Source organism: Podarcis liolepis (assembly GCF_965112155.1).
Source record: "Podarcis liolepis genome assembly, chromosome: 13".
Taxonomy (NCBI): Eukaryota; Metazoa; Chordata; class Lepidosauria; order Squamata; family Lacertidae; genus Podarcis; species Podarcis liolepis.
Window position 1 is genome coordinate 54227272 of NC_139573.1, and position 20188 is coordinate 54247459.

General features: G+C 45.7%; 1 protein-coding gene across 18 annotated transcripts in view; it reads right to left on the reverse strand.

Moving 5' to 3' along the window:
• Positions 1 to 20188, reverse strand: part of GRB10 (growth factor receptor bound protein 10) — a 99352-nt gene that overhangs the window by 75265 nt on the left and 3899 nt on the right. For 3 of the 18 annotated variants that reach the window (XM_083473183.1, XM_083473180.1, XM_083473194.1), the window contains exon 1: positions 19879 to 20023. The exons of 12 other annotated variants lie outside the window; for them this stretch is intronic. The gene's annotated coding sequence lies outside the window, so the exon portion shown is untranslated. Of the gene's footprint in view, positions 1 to 19878; positions 20030 to 20188 lie in introns of those variants that run through there. 3 more of the 18 variants (XM_083473185.1, XM_083473192.1, XM_083473188.1) reach the window with 3 other exon arrangements.

The following is a 20188-nucleotide window of genomic DNA, read 5'->3' on the forward strand; positions in this document are numbered from 1 at the left end:
TTCTTAGCACCATGGGAGCAGCACCCATATGTAACCCTAAGCCTATGCTAGTTTGGGATGGCCTGTGCGTGCAACAGAACCACCCTGCCATTTTCTTCTTGAGCCGTAACTGTGCAAGGTGACGTGCAAACACACACACCGCAACTGTAATTCTCAATGTCTGAAAGTGACCTCTGTATAGTGATTATAACATAGTGATTACTATATAGTGATTATAAAGGCAGTTGCTAGAACTCTTGTTTAAGTTGCCCAATCCAGACTTTTAAATAGCCATTTGCCAACCTTGTGTAGGAGTTGCCTCCAGGTAAATCTGCAGGGAAGATTCTGTAAACAGAGAGTTGGCTCCTTCTCTTCTCCTCTCATGCTGTTGACTTACATTGGTCTGCATGGGGCAGACTAATAGTTTCTGCAGACATATTGTCTGTAGACACCCATGAGTGTTTTGTTACAGGTCCCCACTTATTCTAATATTGAACCTGATCAATTTCCCACAGCACAGCCAACCACAGATAGGAACTCCCCAGGTATGCAAAAGTCTTAATTTCACAAACTAATAAAGAGAAAAAAGACAACCCAAGACAGCGTGACAAGGACTTAGCGTGCTCACTGCCCCCAGGAGCAAAAAACAGAGGGCACTTCTTCCAGAGGAAATGTTGGGGGGGGGGAGAATTGTTTAAGAGAAGACTCCTGCATCTCAGCTGAATGAGCCCCTATATCGCTCTGGCTCATGTGAGCAGGAGGTATGGGGAATTCCTCAAAGGTGCAGGCAGGCAGAAGGAGCCTGAGAAGGTGCCAGAACCTTCTCAAACTCTGTCTGCCTGCTTTGCCATCTGCATGCCTGGCATGACGTATCACCAGCTCAAATTGTCTGAAACCGGCATTGCCATCTGAACCCCAACACAGACAATTTCAACAGAGTTTCAGACAATTTACCAATATATTGGTCGCCTCAACCTGAATGTATATTGCCTTCCCTTCCTTGCATTGTACCATTCAAATTTGGTGCCAGATGAATACCGTATTTTTCGCTCCATTGGACGCACCCGACCATAGGGCGCATCTAGTTTTTAGAGGAGGAAAACAAGGAAAAAATATTCTGAATCAAATGTTGTATAAACAACCGGTATATCAGAATCACATTACAGCCATGTAAAGTGAACAGCAGTCAACAATGGCATTAAGAACCATTATCACTGTCATTAACAAATGAAGAGAGACTTTAAGGTTTGAGTACTCTTCTAGTCTTCTGTGAACCCCAAGAACTCATCACTGCTAAAGTCAGAATTTATGAAGCTCAGTTGCTCACAGTCACTGACATCACTTTCTTCGCTATCTTCATGTAAAATACCATCTTCGTATCCATCCAAAGCATTGCTAATGCCACATTTTTTCCTCTCAATCCCCTTCCTCGTCTCTCTCAGCGAACAGCCTTTCAGCTGCTCGCAAACATTCCCTTTACTTGAATTACAGTCAAGAAACAGCCAAGCAGAGCTTCTCAGCAGCAGGCTTGGGAGGCTTTCCTTTTCCCCACTTTTTTCTCCCCCCCCCCAAGCAGAACAGTCCCCTTTTCCAGCCTCCTCCTCTCCATCCCTTTCACCCAAACTCCTCAGGTGACCTCTACAATTTCTCCCCTTCACTGCTCCCTCTCCTTTGCCCTCTACCATGACTCTCCACTCACGGCAACCTATGGTACCTCATCTCCCTTCACCCAGCTTCTTGGTCCCCCTCCTCTCCGTCCTCTTCCTCCCCTCTCTCAGTGAACACCCCCCACCCCCATTCAGCAGCCCAGGAGTGTGGGGCATGGGCGCACAGCCTGCCCACTGCTCCAAACCTTGAGGGGAAGGGCAGGCTGTTGGCAGAGCAGCACCCCCACCCCCATTCAGCAGCCCAGGAGTGCGGGGCATGGGTGCACAGCCTTCCCGTTGCTCCAAAGCTTCCTGGGGCTGCAGAGGGAAGCCGAGGCTGCCGGCAGACGAGCGAGGCTCTCCCCACCTCCCCCATTCAGCAGCCCAGAAACGCGGGGCATGGGCGCACAGCCCTCCCGTTCCTCCAAAGCTTCCTGGGGCTGCAGGGGGAACCGAGGCTGCCGGCAGGGGAGCGCGGCTCCACCACCACTACCAAAGACCAGTCCAAGAGTGTGCCGCACTCCGGCAATTTGGCTCAAGGGACCACACATTTGCTCCATAGGACGCACAGACATTTCCCCTTACTTTTTAAGAGTAAAAAAGTGCGTCCAATGGTGCGAAAAATACGGTACCTTCCTGAATACCTGGCCCTAACCCACAACATTCGGGACAAGGCGGCAACTGTGCTATAGCATTGTCCTGCTGAAGTTCAGGGACAGGTGAGCAGGAATTTATTCACCAAGGCCTGCAGCACAACAGGTTTGCACTATTTGGAAGGATGTTAAAAATCCTAGTTCATCAAACCCTCGCAGACTCTGCAATGGTCTTTAACATTTTCCTTTTTCCTTTCCCGTTGAAGTAAGGGGGCAAAGACTAAAATAATCTCAAGGGACCTTAAACCCCAGCCCCACCAACACTCATTCCCCTCCAACTAATACTTTAGCCAATTAATCTGCTGATTAAAGCACACAGGCTTAATTAAGTTCATTAACTTTGCACCCCTAAATTCAGAGCCAAAACCACACCCAAGATGCCTGCATACAACCAAAGGTGTTGGTTCACTTTGCCTATCTATAGGATCAAAAGCCTTTTAGCGAAACAGCCCCAGTGAATTCTTCGCCTTGCAAAAATATTCTTTAGGGTTCCAGACGTGCCAAAGTACGATTTGCTTGGAATTTCTGTTGAACTATCTTTGACGGCACAGTATTTACATCTGGGGATTCTTGAAATTGTTTAGACTTGGCAAGCTTCTCTCATTACGTCACTGCCACAATATGATTACTACTGCTTGGTGCCCAGAGCCAGGCAATGAGGACATCCTGCTCTCCCCGTCTCAAGGCCAACACAGCGTTAGAAACAGAGATATAAAAGCAAGGAGCCAAATGGCACCTTCAACCTAAATTATGGTGGCCACAACTATATGTCTAGGCGCAGTTTTTAAAAACAAGATCACAAAGCAAATGAAGACAAGGTGGGGGCTCTAGCTGAAGATGGAATAAATGCTGTGCGCAAAACAAAAGCTCTTTTAAAATACAGAAGCAATCAAGTGGGAAAGCAGTCTATAAGAGATGTGACTGCAGTTTCATTCTAGCAAAACTAAAAACCTCTCGTACCCAATTAGAGGGGTAGTTTGCCAAAACCTGTATCTTTATAAATTTGTGAACAACTTTGCGTAGAAAACTTATTTGGTTATTTTTTTCATATTTTTTTTTGCAATTTGGAGAGTTTGAGCCAGCCATAACAAAACACGTCATACAGAGAGCACAATGGGACTTAAATTTAGGTATGTATAGGACAATAACCCCCAATGAACTTCATGGCTGAGAGGGGATTTGAACCCTGCTCTCCCAGGTTCTAGTCCTACAGACACTCCAACCACTAAGGTAAAGGTTAGGTCCAGTAAAAGGTGACTATGGGGTACAGAGCTCATCTGGCTTTCAAGCCGAGGGAGCTGGCGTTTGTCCGGCTCATTCACTCAGTTTGGAGAGATCCTTTTGGAGTGCCTCACAGCCTCTTTTAGTTCAAAACTACCCTGAACAATTTGGTGTCATCAGCAGACTTTGCTAACTCATCTCCAAAAAGTCTAGAAAGATGCTGTGTCTCGTGCTGCAGACTGGGTTGAAAAAACAGACCACGCACATCCATTACATCTCACTCACTCAACCTCCATTCCTAGAAAAAACGATACAGCAAAATCCAAATAAAGGGGACAAACCTTTATTCTTCCAAGCAAGCCAGCAAACATATTATTATGAGAAGAAATGAGAGGGAAAGCAAAAAAAAGTGGGACTTCTTTACTGCCAGAGCCATTTCGCTTTTGAGAAGAATTGATTTAACAGTTTGGAGCTTGTGTTTGTTTGCAAACTTCAACATGTCTCACAGAAAAACTGGAGGGGTGAAAATCAGCAAGATCTCTTCTTGCTCCCCGTCCCCACCCTGCAAGAGAGAAGCAATCTATTTGTTTGCAAACCACAATGTGTTTCTATCTGCAAAGTGTGAGATTTAAGGAGAGGGATGAAAATCTGCCAGATCTCCCTTTCTGCCCAGTGCCCCCTACCCCTTCTTCAGAGTTTGCTTACTTATGCAAATTGTACAACAATGAAAAATGTTCCCTCTGCCCAGGGAAAGGAGATTTTGGTCGCAAACCACAAGACTGGAAATCCTGACTTGGTCGCCAGGGGACGCTCCCGAGTCGCAGAGAGCCAATGGCGATGGGTGAATTTCGAATGCTGACCAAGGGGTATGGTCAAACGTCAGATAATACTGCTCTTCTAATGCCTTCGCCCGTCCAACACAAAGCAATGTGTGCAGGAAATCTTTCCACTATTATTATTTTTCTGAGAAAATTCAGAAATAGATTGTTTTCATACAAATCAGAACACAATAGTACCCAGATTGTACTACGAGGATGAATACTAAAGAATGCAATGTGGTTATTAAGTTTTCTGGTGACTTGGAAGCACATATAATTTTTTATGTACACAGCTCTTCAGGTGTGCTAAAAGTAGCATGCTACACATTTGCAAAACCTTCATTACCCACCCTTAAGTGTAAAGGAATTATATGCCACTGAGCATGTTAATACATTTCAAGTCCACTAGGCTATCCATTCCATTTTCAATGCTTAATTCCCATTTCCCACGATAACCAAATTTAAGTCCCTTTGCTCTTATTCATGCCCTTTGCTAGGCATGCCTTTCCCTCCTTCACTACGCTTCCCTGACCGACAACCAGTGGCGTAGCGTGGGTTGTCAGCACCCGGGGGCAAGGCAAGTAATTTGCCCCCCCTAACTCGTGGATTTGCGCCCCCTAACCCTAACCCCCAGATGTTGCGGCCGGTGCGGCCGGCCCCCCCTGCACCCCCCACGTTACGCCACTGCCGACAACTACAGATAAAAAATTCCTAGGAGCAGAGATCTGTCTGTTATTGCATATGCAACTCTATTGTAGACTTACACGGTATGTCAATACAGGTAAGTCAATCAAAATAATTCCCAAGTACAGCTTTGAATTTGAATATAAACATTTAAACCCTGCTAAGTACATTTTGAGTGTTTCCCCTTTACCAAATGTTTCATTCCTCCTACTTTGGGCTACCAGAAAACTTCTGAGATATTTATACAGCAAGTAATGGCTCGTGTTTATTAAACAAAACTTTTACGAGTCATTATGTCCAACATGCTGGATCAGATCTATTTAGGGCTGCAGATAAACCGCCCCATGTTACTGGCCAAAAGGGGGAGAAAGTAGCAGGTATTTCCCAGTGACTGTGGAGAAGGCAAGGCCATTTGCCACGCGTGGTTGAGGGAAAGACCCATGGCGCAACGATAAAGGACAAGTTTTGTCAACAGAAAATCCCAGGTTCAATCCCTGACGTTTCCTGTTAAAGATCTCAAGTTGCAGAACAGCCTGTGCTCAAGACTGGAGTGTTGTTGCTGCCAAAGGAGGCCGTACTTGGCTGTTCCACCAATGCTCTCAACTCAGGGCAAGGCAAATCTGCAGATCCAGGGCCAAGAGTTCTGCTGGAAGGAGAGCAGGCATGCAACAGACACTTAGGGTCCCATGCGTCCCACTGGCACCCTCCCCCCGGAAAAATCACTTTACTGCAACAGCTACGCTACTTGTCTAAACCTTACTACTCAAAAGAAATTACCGTATTTTTCGCTCTATAAGACTCACTTTTCCCCTCCTAAAAAGTAAGGGGAAATGTGTGTGCGTCTTAGGAAGCGAATGCAGGCTGCGCAGCTATCCCAGAAGCCAGAACAGCAAGAGGGATTGCTGCTTTCACTGCGCAGCTATCCCTCTTGCTGTTGTGGCTTCTGAGATGCAGAATATTTTTTTTCTTCTTTTCCTCCTCCAAAAACTAGGTGCGTCTTGTGGTCTGGTGCGTCTTATAGAGCGAAAAAATACGGTGATTACTGCTCCATGTAATTTAATGGCGTAAGAACTAAAGAAAGAAAGAAGTAACGCTGTGGTCCCTGCTAGGGTTCATCATTAGCTATGGTGAGGGGCAGGGTTCAAAATTAGCAGGGCGCCAGGGGCATTTTGAGCCTAAAGATTCTCCATTTGCGAGCACCTCAAAAAGTCTGGGTGCCATTTTTTTTGCTTGGCTGACATTCAAGGATTACTGAAATGTATGTGCTTTGAAGCCTCGAAGTATATGCTAAGGCATGGGTAGGCAAACTAAGGTCCGGGGACTAGATCCAGCCCGCCTATGGTCTGGGAATCAGCGTGTTTTTACATGAATAGAAAGTGTCCTTTTATTTAAAACGCATCTCTGAGTTATTTGTGGGGCATAGGAATTCGTTCATTTTTTTTCTTCAAAATATAGTCCGGTCCCCCACAAGGTCTGAGGGACAGTGGACCGGCCCCCGGCTGAAAAAGAGAGACAATATGTTAAGGAGTTTAACAGTAAAGAGTAGTGTTTTGAAAACTGAAGTATGGTACCAATATTTTTATTATAAACACCAAATTAAACATGTACAGTGGTACCTCGGGTTAAGAACTTAATTCGTTCTGGAGGTCTGTTCTTAACCTAAAACTGTTCTTAACCTGAAGCACCACTTTAGCTAATGGGGCCTCCCGCCGCCACCGCACGATTTCTGTTCTCATCCTGATGCAAAGTTCTTAACCTGAGGTACTATTTCTGGGTTAGCGGAGTCTGTAACCTGAAGCGTCTGTAACCCAAGGTACCACTGTATTAACAATTTCTGTTAAAAATGTGATATTAACAACGTGTCACTTATGAGAATTTTGTATTACTTCATGCTTATCAAAATAATATATAAAAAGTGTTGCCGAGCCTGCACACCCCCCAATAGCGACTAGACAATTGTTTTAGCGCCCACAACCCAGGTCCCAGGAGCCATTTGGTTCCTAGCTTTTCTATCTTGGGACTCAGCTAGACTGGTAAAAAAAAAGTGATTTATATGCACCGTATGTGCGATACAACACTGTGCCACCAGATGGCGAAGTGGAGTCCCATTTTTCTCTAACTGTTTTCCCTGTTTAAACTTACATTGCTTTAAACTGAAACGCTTCTTTGATGTGTCTAGAATACAGCCCCCGTTTCTAGCACCGGTGAGAAGTGTATACAATAATGCATGTTGTGGAGAAAGTGCATACAGATAAGTTTTTTCCTCTTTCGTATTAATAAATAATAATACAGTGGTGCCTCGCAAGACGAAATTAATTCGTTCCGCAAATCTCTTCGTCTTGTGAGTTTTTCGTCTTGCGATGCACGGTTTCCCATAGGAATGCATTGAAAATCAATTAATGCGTTCCTAGGGAAACCGCCTTCAGACCAGGTCCGGGGACAGTCTGTCCCCGGACCTCTTCTGAAGGCTGGGGGGGGACGACGACAAGGGCTTTTCTTCCCACCCCCAGCATTTTAAAAAACCCCGGGACAGCGGAGGACTTCTCCGCTGTCCGGGGCGATCTTAAAATGCTGGTGGGCGGCATTTTAAAATCGCCCCGGGACAGCGGAGGACTTCTCCGCTGTCCGGGGCGATTTAAAAGCCCCTGGGAAGGCAGGCAGGGGGGACAAAGACTTTTGCCCCCCGCCAGCCTTCAGAAGGTGTTCCCGCCCCCCCTGCCCCGCTTCGGAGCACCGTTCTGAAGCGGGGCGGTGGGGGAAGGTGCTCCCGCCCGCCCCGCCCCACTTCGGAGCACCGGGAGAAGCGATCTCCCCGCAGCCCCTTGCTTCAAAAGAGGTCCGGGGGCAGCGGGAAGCGCTTCCCGCTGTCCCCGGACCTCTTTTGAAGCAAGGGGCGGTGGGGAGATCGCTTCTCCCCGCCGCCCCTTGCTTCAAAAGAGAAGACCCGCTGTCCCCGGGGCAAGCTTCGTTTTGCGAAGCAAGCCCATAGGGAAATTCGTCTTGCGAGGCAACTCGAAAACAAAAAAACCTTTCGTTTTGCGAGTTTTTCGTCTCACGAGGCGTTCGTCTTGCGGGGTACCACTGTAATAATAATTTATTATTTATACCCCGCCCATCTGGCTGAGTCTCCCCAGCCACTCTGGGCGGCTCCCAATCAAATGTTAAAAACAGTACAGCATTAAATATTAAAAACTTCCCTTCAGATGTCTTTTAATACCAGGACCTGGAGTCATCCACTGAAAGCAAATGGTGAAATATACACAGAGCTATGGGATTCATTCTCACAAAGATGCAGAGATGGTCACCAAAATGGACTGCTTTCCAAGAGACCTGGATATATCAATGGATGATAGAGGACCATCGTGGCTTGCTTGCAGTTATGACAACTGCAGGCAACCTCCAGCATCAGAGGAGGCAGACTTCTGAAAGCCAGGTGCTAGGGAACAATAGCAGGAGGGCTGCGTGGGCTTCCCGTGGGCATCTGGTTGGCCACTGGTTGCCGGGCCTTTGATGCAGCAGAACTCAACCTTCCCCATCTCCCACTGCCGAAACGCCAATCAGGCCCACAACTCCTTCGTGGTGAATGCTCTAGTTATCTCCCGCTTGGACCACTGAAATGCGCTCTACGTGGGGCTACCTTTGAAGGTGACCTGGAAACTACAACTAATCCAGAATGCGGCAGCTAGACTGGTGACCACCAAGACCACCAAGACCTACACTGGCTCCCAGTATGTTTCCGAGCTCAATTCAAAGTGTTGGTGCTGACCTTTAAAGCCCTAAATGGCCTCAGCCCAGTATACCTGAAGGAGTATCTCCACCCCCATCGTTCTGCCCGGACACTGAGGTCCAGCGCCGAGGGCCCTCTGGCAGTTCCCTCATTGCAAGAAGCAAAGCTACAGGGAACCAGGCAGAGGGCCTTCTCGGTAATGGCGCCCTCCCTGTGGAACACCCTCCCACCAGATGTCAAAGAGATAAACAACTACCTGACATTCAGAAGACATCTGAAGGCAGTCCTGTTCTGGGAAGTTTTTAATGTGTGACATTTTAATGTATTTTTAATCTTTGTTGGAAGCCACCCAGAGTGGCTGGGAAGACCCAGCCAGATGGACAGGGTATAAATAATACATTATCATTATTATTATTATTATTATTATTATTATTATTATTATTATTATTATTAATTTCCTGCATTGCAGGTAGTTGGGACAAGATGACCCTCATGTATAATAATAATAATTTATTATTTATACCCTGCCTATCTGGCTGGGTTTCCCCAGCCACTCTGGGAGGCTTCCAACAGAACACTAAAATACAATAACCTATTGTATTGTACAATCCCTTCCAAATATACTATTCTATGATTCTCTCTCTATAAATATAAAAGATATATTAAAAACATCAATACAATAAAAACAGCATGGTACCAGCCCCCCATTCGAAGCAGTCAGTTCCCCAAAGCCTGTTGGAACAAGGACAACAAGGAAGGAGCCAGTCTGGCTTCTCTAGAGAGGGAGTTCCAAAGTCTGGGAGCAGCCTCCGAGAAGGCCCTGTCCTGCATCCCCACCAAGTGTGGATGGGGGGACGGGGACCGAGAGACGGACCTCCCCTGAAGATCTCAAAAGCTGAGCAGGTGCCTACAGGTGAACACAGTCCTTCAGAGAGCTTGGACCTAAGCCTTGTAGAGCTTTGTGGGTCACAACTAGTGCCTGAATTTCCCCTGGAAACAGTCAGTCAGAGGAGATGTTCTAGCAATGGAAACCGTCTGCTCCCTATAACAAACGCCCATCAGCCCCAGCAAATCTAAGTGGTGGCATCTCTCCCGAGCCTGGCAAAACCTCAGGGAACACATTGACTAGCATAGCCTCACAGGTTCGTCCACATGGAAGCAGGACACAGGCCTGGGGGCTTCTGCCCCCAGCCCTGGCAGCTCCTGGCAAGGGAACTTTCACGTGGCTCTGCAACCCAGTGTGATGCGGCAGCTAAAAAAGCCAATGCAATTCTGGGCTGCATCAATAGGAGTATAGCATCTAGATCAAGGGAAGTAATAGTGCCACTGTATTCTGCTCTGGTCAGACCTCACCTGGAGTACTGTGTCCAGTTCTGGGCACCACAATTCAAGAAGGACACTGACAAACTGGAACGTGTCCAGAGGAGGGCAACCAAAATGGTCAAAGGCCTGGAAACGATGCCTTATGAGGAACGGCTAAGGGAGCTGGGCATGTTTAGCCTGGAGAAGAGGAGGTTAAGGGGTGATATGATAGCCATGTTCAAATATATAAAAGGATGTCACCTAGAGGAGGGAGAAAGGTTGTTTTCTGCTGCTCCAGAGAAGCGGACACGGAGCAATGGATCCAAACTACAAGAAAGAAGATTCCACCTAAACATTAGGAAGAACTTCCTGACAGTAAGAGCTGTTCGACAGTGGAATTTGCTGCCAAGGAGTGTGGTGGAGTCTCCTACTTTGGAGGTCTTTAAGCAGAGGCTTGACAACCATATGTCAGGAGTGCTCTGATGGTGTTTCCTGCTTGGCAGGGGGTTGGACTCGATGGCCCTTGTGGTCTCTTCCAACTCTATGATTCTATGATTCCAACCCTGCCTGGAGCCCGATGCGTTCTGACAACCGCCTACACGTGAAATGTTTCGCCCTTCGTTTTAAAAAGTTAAGCTCCATCCTCACTCCCTGCCATCACTGGGGCGCCTGCCAAGATGGCTGCCTATCTGGCCAGGAAGGAACTGGAGCACCCTCAAGGGGCGACCCATCTTTACAACGAATCACGGTGCTCTCTTGCGGCAAGGGCAGGAGTAAGGTCCCTCTGCTCCACAGCCCTGCAGGGTCGGAAGCAGGCATCCCTGCTACGCTCTGCCAAGAAAGCTCCTGGCTTCGCTGCCAGGTAGGCCAGGTGCCCTAAACTCTTTTCCTAACTGGCCCTTTTTCATTTCATAAATTTCGTGCACCACTGGACTGCAGGAAAATACTTCAAAGTGGTTTACGAAGAAAGGTAAAACAATGAAATTATAACAAGAGGGTTTGCAACCATAATTTAAAACATATATGGACGGTAACTACATTAATTTCTGAAGGAAAACCTTAAGAAGACACACCTCTGGAAGAAACACACAAAGTATTTATCACAGTTAGCTGGAGTTGCCAACCAGTCACAATATTGCGTTGTTCTATCCCAAGTAGAAATCAATGAACCTAAGTTAGCCAAGTCCATCAACCATAATGGGTCTACTCTGAGTAAGAAATGCCCTGGATACAAACCTTTCCTCTTGGGCCAGTTGTCAGAATTAGGGAACCAAGTCAAAGAAATAAATGTTCCAACAGAGCTGGGTTTGGTGTTAACATGCACACAAGGTCACCCTAAGGAAGTGGTGGGAGACTTAGTCATGCAACGCAGGTGCGGGGTGGAAAATCTTTCTGCTGAGAATGCAAACAGTGCTACTCCATATAGCTGCACGATATATATACAAAAAACATGTAGGATGGTGGCATCATTTTGCAGGATGCAGAACTTGCAAGGCATGTGCGTTGATTTCCTGCAGACATGCTGATGTGGCAACAAGCTTCAAATGAAATCCACACATCTCTCATTCAGCCTGCAAGCACTTAACTTATCGGCCCAGCAGGAAAACCTGTGCAGGGCACTTACACCTTAGAAAGATAGATAGATAGATTGATAGACAGACAGACAGACCGAGGCCAAGGGGAGGGGAAGGCACAGAAAATGCAGTCACTTGCTTCAAAGGGAACATTCTGCACTAGGACTGAGAGATAGCTGGCTTTCAGCATTGTGATATATCACCAGCTAAACACTGCAATATACAGCAGTACCTCAGGTTAAGTACTTAATTCATTCTAGAGGTCTGTACTTAACTTGAAACTGTTCTTAACCTGAAGCACCACTTTAACTAATGGGGCCTCCTGCTGCTGCCGCGCCACCGGAGCACGATTTCTGGTCTCATCCTGAAGCAAAGTTCTTAACCTGAAGCACTATTTCTGGGTTAGCGGAGTCTGTAACCTGAAGCGTATGTAACCTGAAGCGTATGTAACCCAAGGTACCACCTTACTGATAGATCACTATGTCTGAAATAAGGATGAAGCGATATAGAAGAATTGGCTGGCTTCAGTTTTTCTCACATTGTGATTTTTGCATACCGCACGCACACAGACACACACACACACACACACACACACACACAGATCATGATTCACAATATATTCCCAGGTCAAAAATTATGAAGCTGATATCACAGTATAGACTTCAAACTGGTTTTGGATGATATATCAATATATTGCCCAGCCGTATTCTGCACGTGCTCAGGGTTCTCAGCCCTGAAGGTCCCAGAACTTTTGTTATGAAGAGGCAGAATACAGATCACAACTGACTAGGAAATCAGGACTGAGCTCCCGAGATAATTTACTGTGGGAAGAAAAATGAGTCTTCTTGTGATTTGGCATGGAGCTTCTGGGATGAACAGGAATCACTGCTTCTGAGTAGATTTTGTAATTAATATAGGTACTGTGTTCTAATAAAAATGAATGCTTTAGATAATTTGAGTACCATTTGACAAATCAAATGTCAAGCCTGATCTCCAATCTCTCCAATCACACGAGCTGCAGGGTAGATCACTTGGATAGAGAGAGTACATATCACAAATGCACACACACCTGGCATTTCTACCCAGATTTTGTTCATGCCACCAAATCTGGAACCAACTGGCACTTCAACTTATTCCCATATTAAATTGGTTCAGGTTCACATAAATCATGTTCCTGGGGGCAAATCTATGGCATCCCAAAGCAGGGCAAATTAATGTTCAAATTTTGCCTTTCACCATAAACAAAACATAACAAGTTTTGTATTCAGTATAGAACACTGAAGATGCTACAGCTGGGCACTAGCATTCCTCGCCTAATTCAAGGAGAGAATGAGATTAGTCCACCAGGTACCACAAACATTAAGAAATAAGTAGATCTCTTTATTCCTCTTTGAGCCAAGCATCAGATCTCCCGCCAACTCTGAGCTAGTCAGAACTTATTCCAGAGAGAACAATCAAATGGTTGGTGCAGCGGTTGCCAACCTTTTTGGGCCCGTGGGCACATTTGTGAACTACAGAAACTGTTGTGGGCACCGCAAAAACACACCACAATCGAGTCTATTTGCTACAATTCTATTGGCTTATCTCAACTCTAATTTTGGGAGGTGGGGCCTGCAGGTGCCAGATAACACACCTGGCACCAACTTTGTCAACTGCTGCTGAACAAATTAGAAACTATAATGCTACTGAACATTTGTGCCCTGTCAAAATGCGTGCTCCCAATTTCTCAAATGTTTTATTCCCTTGTGAAAGAGGCTTCCGGTTTTTCTCCCTCATTCTCAGAGCACTTAAGAATTTCTGTAGAATTTGATGAGTGTGGGGCTTGAGCTTTCCTGAACATTGCAGAGTTTTTCTTTCAAATAAACTTTACACCAGCTCTGTGCAGCCTTTTCTGGGCTTCCCATATTTCCCAATCTGAAAAAGCCCCATGAGAGGAGCTCATGATACTTTCCACATGGCTTCAAACTGAAGCACAAGGACTTAGGAAGGCTGCAGTGTTCAGGCCACTGGTGAGATGATCTGCAGAATTAAAGTAAGGAAATTCACCATCACGCCTCCCTTGGTCACCTTAAAAATAAGGTTAGTGCAAGAAGAAGAAGAAGAAGAAGAAGAAGAAGAAGAAGAAGAAGAAGAAGAAGAAGAAGAAAAAGCTCAACCACCCATAAGAATTTCATCAAAATTCTCTCTGCCCTTTGATAACTTTTGAATGCAATTTATTTTCTTATTAATTGATGGAGAACTTTTTTTTTAAAAAGCAGGTTTTTTAGTTCCACATTACTGAAAACACAATATTGGTTTGGATGGGTTCCCCATTGCTTGGCCTCCAACAGAACCAAGCAGGTGAGAGGATCACCTCGAACATATGCTCACCTGTAGAGGGACTTGTAGAGATATCTCTGAGGCAAGGCTCTGCTCTATTGATTTATCTTCATTATGAGCTTCCTGCCTCTACATGAACTGTTTCTGGACCCCTGTTTTGCTCTGTTTTAATTCCTCTTTTGTTATTGGTTGGGGAACAGATTGCAAAACTATAAATTAATTTCTTTTAAAAACTGAAAGCAAGCAAGTATGGACTGAAGCACTGATACAAAAGGACTCCCTTTTAAAAAGAGGCAGCATAGGAATCCTGGACCGCTAAAGCAACTTCTAAGAGATGCGAGCTGATTTATATCAGAGCTAATTGTTAAAACCGGCAGAGGCATAATTACAATAAAATGTTTGTTTCCATTCTGTTTAATACCAGCCTGTGCCTTCAGATTACAGGCTGGCGAGCCACAAGTTATCCTCTCCTAACTGGGCACTTGTCTAAAATAGATGCACTATTTTTAGCAAGGTACTTAAGTATCTCAACTACAGCCTGTGCAGCAAAAGGCTGACATATGTCACTTTCTCATTCCAGGAGGAAAAATTCAATATTAAAAACAAGTACACATGCAAGACATCTTGACCGGATGTCTTGGGCTTTCAGATATTGTTTTTAGTTCTACCCTTAAAATAACAACATAAATATGGGAAGGAGGGTAAAAGAAAGGATGGACTGCTCATACAGGTTGATGAAGAGCCTATGGGGGGGTGGGGAGATGGGGGGGGAAATGCCACAAAATACTTTCCCTGGGCCACAGCAATGATTCCTTTCATTTTCAATACAAGACTCTAGAATAGCCTTCTGAAAAAGGCTGATGGGCTGCAAGGGGCAGAGCTTTTTGACAGCCTTTCCCAATTCTGCTGATATTAGGTGGAACATATTAGTCCTATTGAAGTGTCCTAGAAACCAGGAAATGTAATACAAGATGGGGCACTCCAACCCCTATCTCCCAGTCTAAGTTGGAGGGCAGCCATCAGAAACAAGGGAGCCTTTGCGGCTTCTTCCCAACCAGTGTTAGATTTATGTACAGTGGTACCTCGGGTTAAGTACTTAATTCGTTCCGGAGGTCCGTTCTTAACCTGAAACTGTTCTTAACTTGAAGCACCACTTTAGCTAATGGGGCCTTCCGCTGCCGCCGCGCCACCAGAGCCCAATTTCTGTTCTTATCCTGAAGCAAAGTTCTTAACCTGAAGCACTATTTCTGGGATAGCGGAGTGAGTAACCTGAAGCGTATGTAACCTGAGGTACCACTGTATAAGCTAAACAAGCTATAGCTTAGGGCCCCACTCTCTTGGGGGCCCCAAAAAAATTTAAAGGGGAAAAAACTGGATGTACATTTTGAAAATTTAAGATTAAAAAAAATACAACAAAATCTACATACAACAACAACAGTGTTTTGTGTTGTGTAGGCTCCTATGATGTAAGCAATGGCCCCCGCCTGCTATATAAAGGGCCCCATCACCTTCAGTAGCTTAGGACCTCATCAAACCTAAATCCGGCCCTGTTCCCAACTTGGGAGCAGGGCAGGATTGGCAGTGCCTCCAGAGCCCTTTTGCCCAAGCTCGGCCTTTACCTGCCCCACAGCTGACATCCTCTATAGGACATCAGGTGGAAGCCAGGTGGGGCTGGCTTGACCTTGTGGGCCTATTGGGTGGGGCAGGCGCACTTCACCAGGCCCGCGTTCCAGAGGCTCCTTGCCTCTGCTAGACACCTCATTGTCATTTAAGACCTCAATACTCAACCTAGAACTCTCTCCTGAATAGAACTATGGTTTTGCCACTTGCACAGTTAAGCTCTGAGCTACAGATAGAGATCGAGATATGAACCAAAGTAAGCAGTTGGGAGGAAAGGAGGGCATTTATTAAGCACTGCTCTATTTATTCAATCTGAAGCAATTCTGATTGCTTCGGGATTCCCCTTTGAGAAAAAATACATTTTAAAAATCACAGCCAATAAATAATATCTTTTTGCTTATTACATTATAAAAAATAATCTTTTCACAGGCTGGGCACAGTTGGTAAAGGTAAAGGTGAAGGTAAAGGACCCCTGACAATTAAGTCCAGTCACAAACGACTCTGGGGTTGTGGCGCTCATCTCGCTTTATTGGCTGAGGGAGCCGGCGTCCAGCTTCCGGGTCATGTGGCCAGCATGACAAAGCCGCTTCTGGCGAAACCAGAGCAGCGCACGGAAACGTCGTTTACCTTCCCGCTGGAGTGGTACCTATTTATCTACTTGCACTTTGACGTGCTTTCGAACTGCTAGGCAGGCAGGAGCTGGGAGTGAGCAACAGGAGCTTACCCCGTCACGGGGAATCGAACCGCCAACCTTCCGATCAGCAAGCCCTAGGCTCTGTGGTTTAGACCACAGCGCCACCCACATTTTTAAATTAAGGTTACCAGACATCCCCATTTCCCGGGGACGGTCCCCAGATTTACAAATCAGTCCCCATACAAAATCAATTGAAGTTGAAAAGTGTCCCCGGATTCATTGAAAAAAATCTGGTAACCTTATTCTAAATATTACTTGTGTATTTTAAGTTGTTTTATCATTGCTTTCAATGTTCATTTTTTTGTAAGTCGCTCCAAAAAGCAACTAATAAATTCATCTTTTTCCGAACCAAAACTACTGTCATTCGGATATCCTCAGTTTTTATGCTGTTTATGTAGATGTGGAGATAAGCCATATCTCATAGTCTTTGAAGTGCAACTATTTCCTCTCTTATAAGACACTCCCATTCAGTTGCCACCATCTGCGTCAAGAAATCTGTTTATCAAGGTATAAACATGAGCAAGTGGCAAATCCAGCTCCCCATTAGAGTGGTCTCATTCACATGCCAGGTTATGCCATACAACATGGATTAATGTGCACAAATCAACCACACTTGCTTCACTCCTGCTCACTCCATTTGGGAGCTAAGAAGCCACAAACCCTGGTTTAGCATTGCACACGAACCAGGAATTGTGGTTTGTTTCACTCTGAACCATGATAAGTTAAGGTCAGGGACAGTGGCTTCTGTCCTGCAGGAATCAGACAGACCACTGTGTAATAAGGGTGTAGCAGAAAAAACCAATATATCTTGTACATGAACCAGGCCTAAGGAATCTGCAGCCCCTCAGAGGCTGTCACAGCTCCAGCTCCCATGGCGAATGGTCAGGGACAATGGGAGCTGTAGTCTAATGTCTGGAAGGCCAGTTTTTCCATCACTTCCTCCGCCCCATGGTCCAACAATACAGTTATTAGATTTTCCAGTTCACTCACAGTCTGCTGTCAGCAAAGGACTTAGTAGTAATCTCCAGCGCACTGCTAAGTTACACCATCCTGATCTGAGGCCACTTTCATTAGAATACTTGCTGTCATGATGATAGTTGGTCCAAACCTTTTCCCTTTAGAAAGCAGTTAGGCTAGGCAGGTATTTGAACAGGGTTCTGCATGTCTAAACACTAACAAAATATTCCTTTCAGATATGTGTATGGAGGTTTTCTGCTTCAGTAGAAGTTCTGGAGCAGAACGCAAATGGCATCTATTCTCAAGTCCAGATTCATGGATCCTATTGAAGATGACGGCCAGTACTTTGCTATAATGGGATATGCATTTTAATGTAGTCCATGAAGGCAGAGGTTGCTTTTGTGTTTACATTGTTTTGTCTTCTTCCTTTAGAACATCTTATAAACACTCATAATTCCAAGCATCCAAAAGCTGAAAAAAGAATCTTCCAAAAGGAGACTACAGTCAATTGAGTTTCTCAATAACTGTTTGTGGCAATTTGGAAAACTAAAATTTGGAATCCTGTCACTTTTGGAAAGAGACTCTCTAGTTTTGGGAGTACATGTTTTTCTCCAACTGCTTTAAAGATGTACACAGATCCCTATTTTCCCATTTTTCAGGACTGGGACCACTGATGCACAGCACAAGGGAGCCTCAGAGACTTTCTTAATTATGCAAAGTTCCTTCTTCCTTCTCAGTGGCACTCCAACCGTATGAAATTAAGGGAATTGGGAATCTGTGGGGTGTTTGTACAACATCTAGTGTGGCATCAAATGTTTAAACAATGTCTACCGGATCATCTCCATGAATAGGATATCCCTAGATTACTTCCCAGAATCCTCTGCAACACTCGGGGATTCCATAGCAGACCAGAAAACCTTCCTTGAAGTTAGAAAGTTTGGAAACTGGTACTACCAGTCTTTACTCACTGCTGCAGTTAGACACCAACTGACATTTCCCAACCTAAGCAATCAAGAAACAGACCATCCTGAAGTTGGATGGGCAAGCATTCTGATATTATTATGCCTTAAAACATCATGTAAAGCTCCAAATCCGCCAATGATTCAACATCAGAAAGATAGGCAAGAGGACAATCCAACCACAGAAAAATATTTTCAAGTCCTAATGATTTTGTGCAAGAAAGGAGGGAAAGGAGTTAAGCATTTGTTAAGCTCTGCTGAAATTAGTAAGAAGGCACCTAAGGCTATGTACACATTCGTAGAGAAAGCCCCATTTAACCTAATAGTTTATTCAGAAACAACTGCTTCTAAATGATCTACACAAGTTTAATATGTAGATTTGCCACCTTCACTTTGGCTAGATGCTACCTTGGAGGTATTTAAGCAGAGGCTGGCTGGATCTGTCAGGGATGCCTTAGCTGTGATTCATGCATTGCCGGGGGTTGGACTGGATGACCCTCGGGGTCCCTTCGAACACTACAATGCTACGATCCTATGATCTCAACTGCACTCTGCACTTCTTTACTGCAGCTTGCTCTTACAGCAAGTCACTTGCCCCAGTATGCAAGAAAGAGAAACACATACAATGGAAATAGAAATGGCATCAACTGTGGCAGAGGTTTCTAAACTGTGGCCTGTGCAAAGGCTGCACTTATTTTCCTCAGCGTGATGATGGAGGACTGAATTAGCCCAAGGTTAACAAGCCCCTAGGCCAGGCTCCATGGTTCTCATAATTCAGCACTGGTTTTGATGGCAATGGGAAAGAATGCTTTGCTTTTCACATCCCTCTACAAGATGGGGTTTTCATCACTTGCCACCCTCAAATCCAAATACAAAAATAAGATGACTGCTGAACCCAACCCAAGGCTAAAGCTTACAAAGATTACGCCTGACGTTCGCTCAGAAAACATTTGCACCCACCACACCGGACAACAAGATCACAATTAATATAATGAGTTGCAAAGGTACTTTTGATTAGTAGAATGAGAAGTTTAAGTGGTCCAATAAGATGCCCAGAAAGGGGTTCATAAAATGAGTTTGGAAACTGTGCTAATGTAAAACAGTTGCTGTACCAACTTTACCGACACACCAATGCAAGGGCGCAAAAAGAAGCAACATTTTCCCTCTGCCAAAGCAGGTAATGTTCAACAAATAGACAAGTTGGGGGGGGGGGAGATTTGTAAGATGATGCTCCGAGTACACCCCCATGGATACCATCATCAAAACAGATGAAGAGGGAAGCAACAGCTGCCAAAGGACTGGGATATCTTTCTGCAAGCAGTGCCTACAAAACAGTAATAAGCAGCAGTAACCTTCAGAAGTGCCTTACATAATTTAAGGCCAGTTGGTGGCCCTGCATTGTGCAGGGAAACCAAGCACTTTTCACCCTTGCATTCATGCCAAGAACCTCCCTGGGGGTGGGAGGGGGGGAAGGCTTTTTCTAAAAAGATGCACCATAATTCTGCGACCTCCACCACTGCTCTGGTTATCCACCCTTCGGAAAAGGCGGCGAAGGGAAACAAAAAGTTTGGGGAATCCTTTTCGCCCAAAATATCCCGTGCCACACGCGCCATCGTCGCCAACAGACAGTCGTCGCAACACAGCGGCCACAACGTGGCTGGCAAAACTCCGTCGGCGCCTCCCCAGCTCAGTCTCTCGCCCGCAGCCGGGAGCCTCGTTTCTTACCGGACGAGGAGAGCCCGAGCTCTCTTCCGCCTCCGCCTCTGGCCAAAGCAGCCTCCTCTCGGGCACTTCCCCGGGACAAGCGCGGCCCCCGTCCCGCACCAAGCGCAGCGCGGCGGCGGCGATTGGGAGAGCCGGGCAAGCCCCTCCGCTCGGGAGGCGGCGGCGGCGGAGGAGGAGGAGGAGGCGGGCTGGCTCCACCCTGGTTTTATGATGCAATGTGGAAAGGGCACCGAGGCTCCGGAGAAGTCTCGCCCGCCTTGAAAGGAGAAAAGAAAGAAAGGAAGGAAGAAGGCGAAAGCGACCCGAAAAC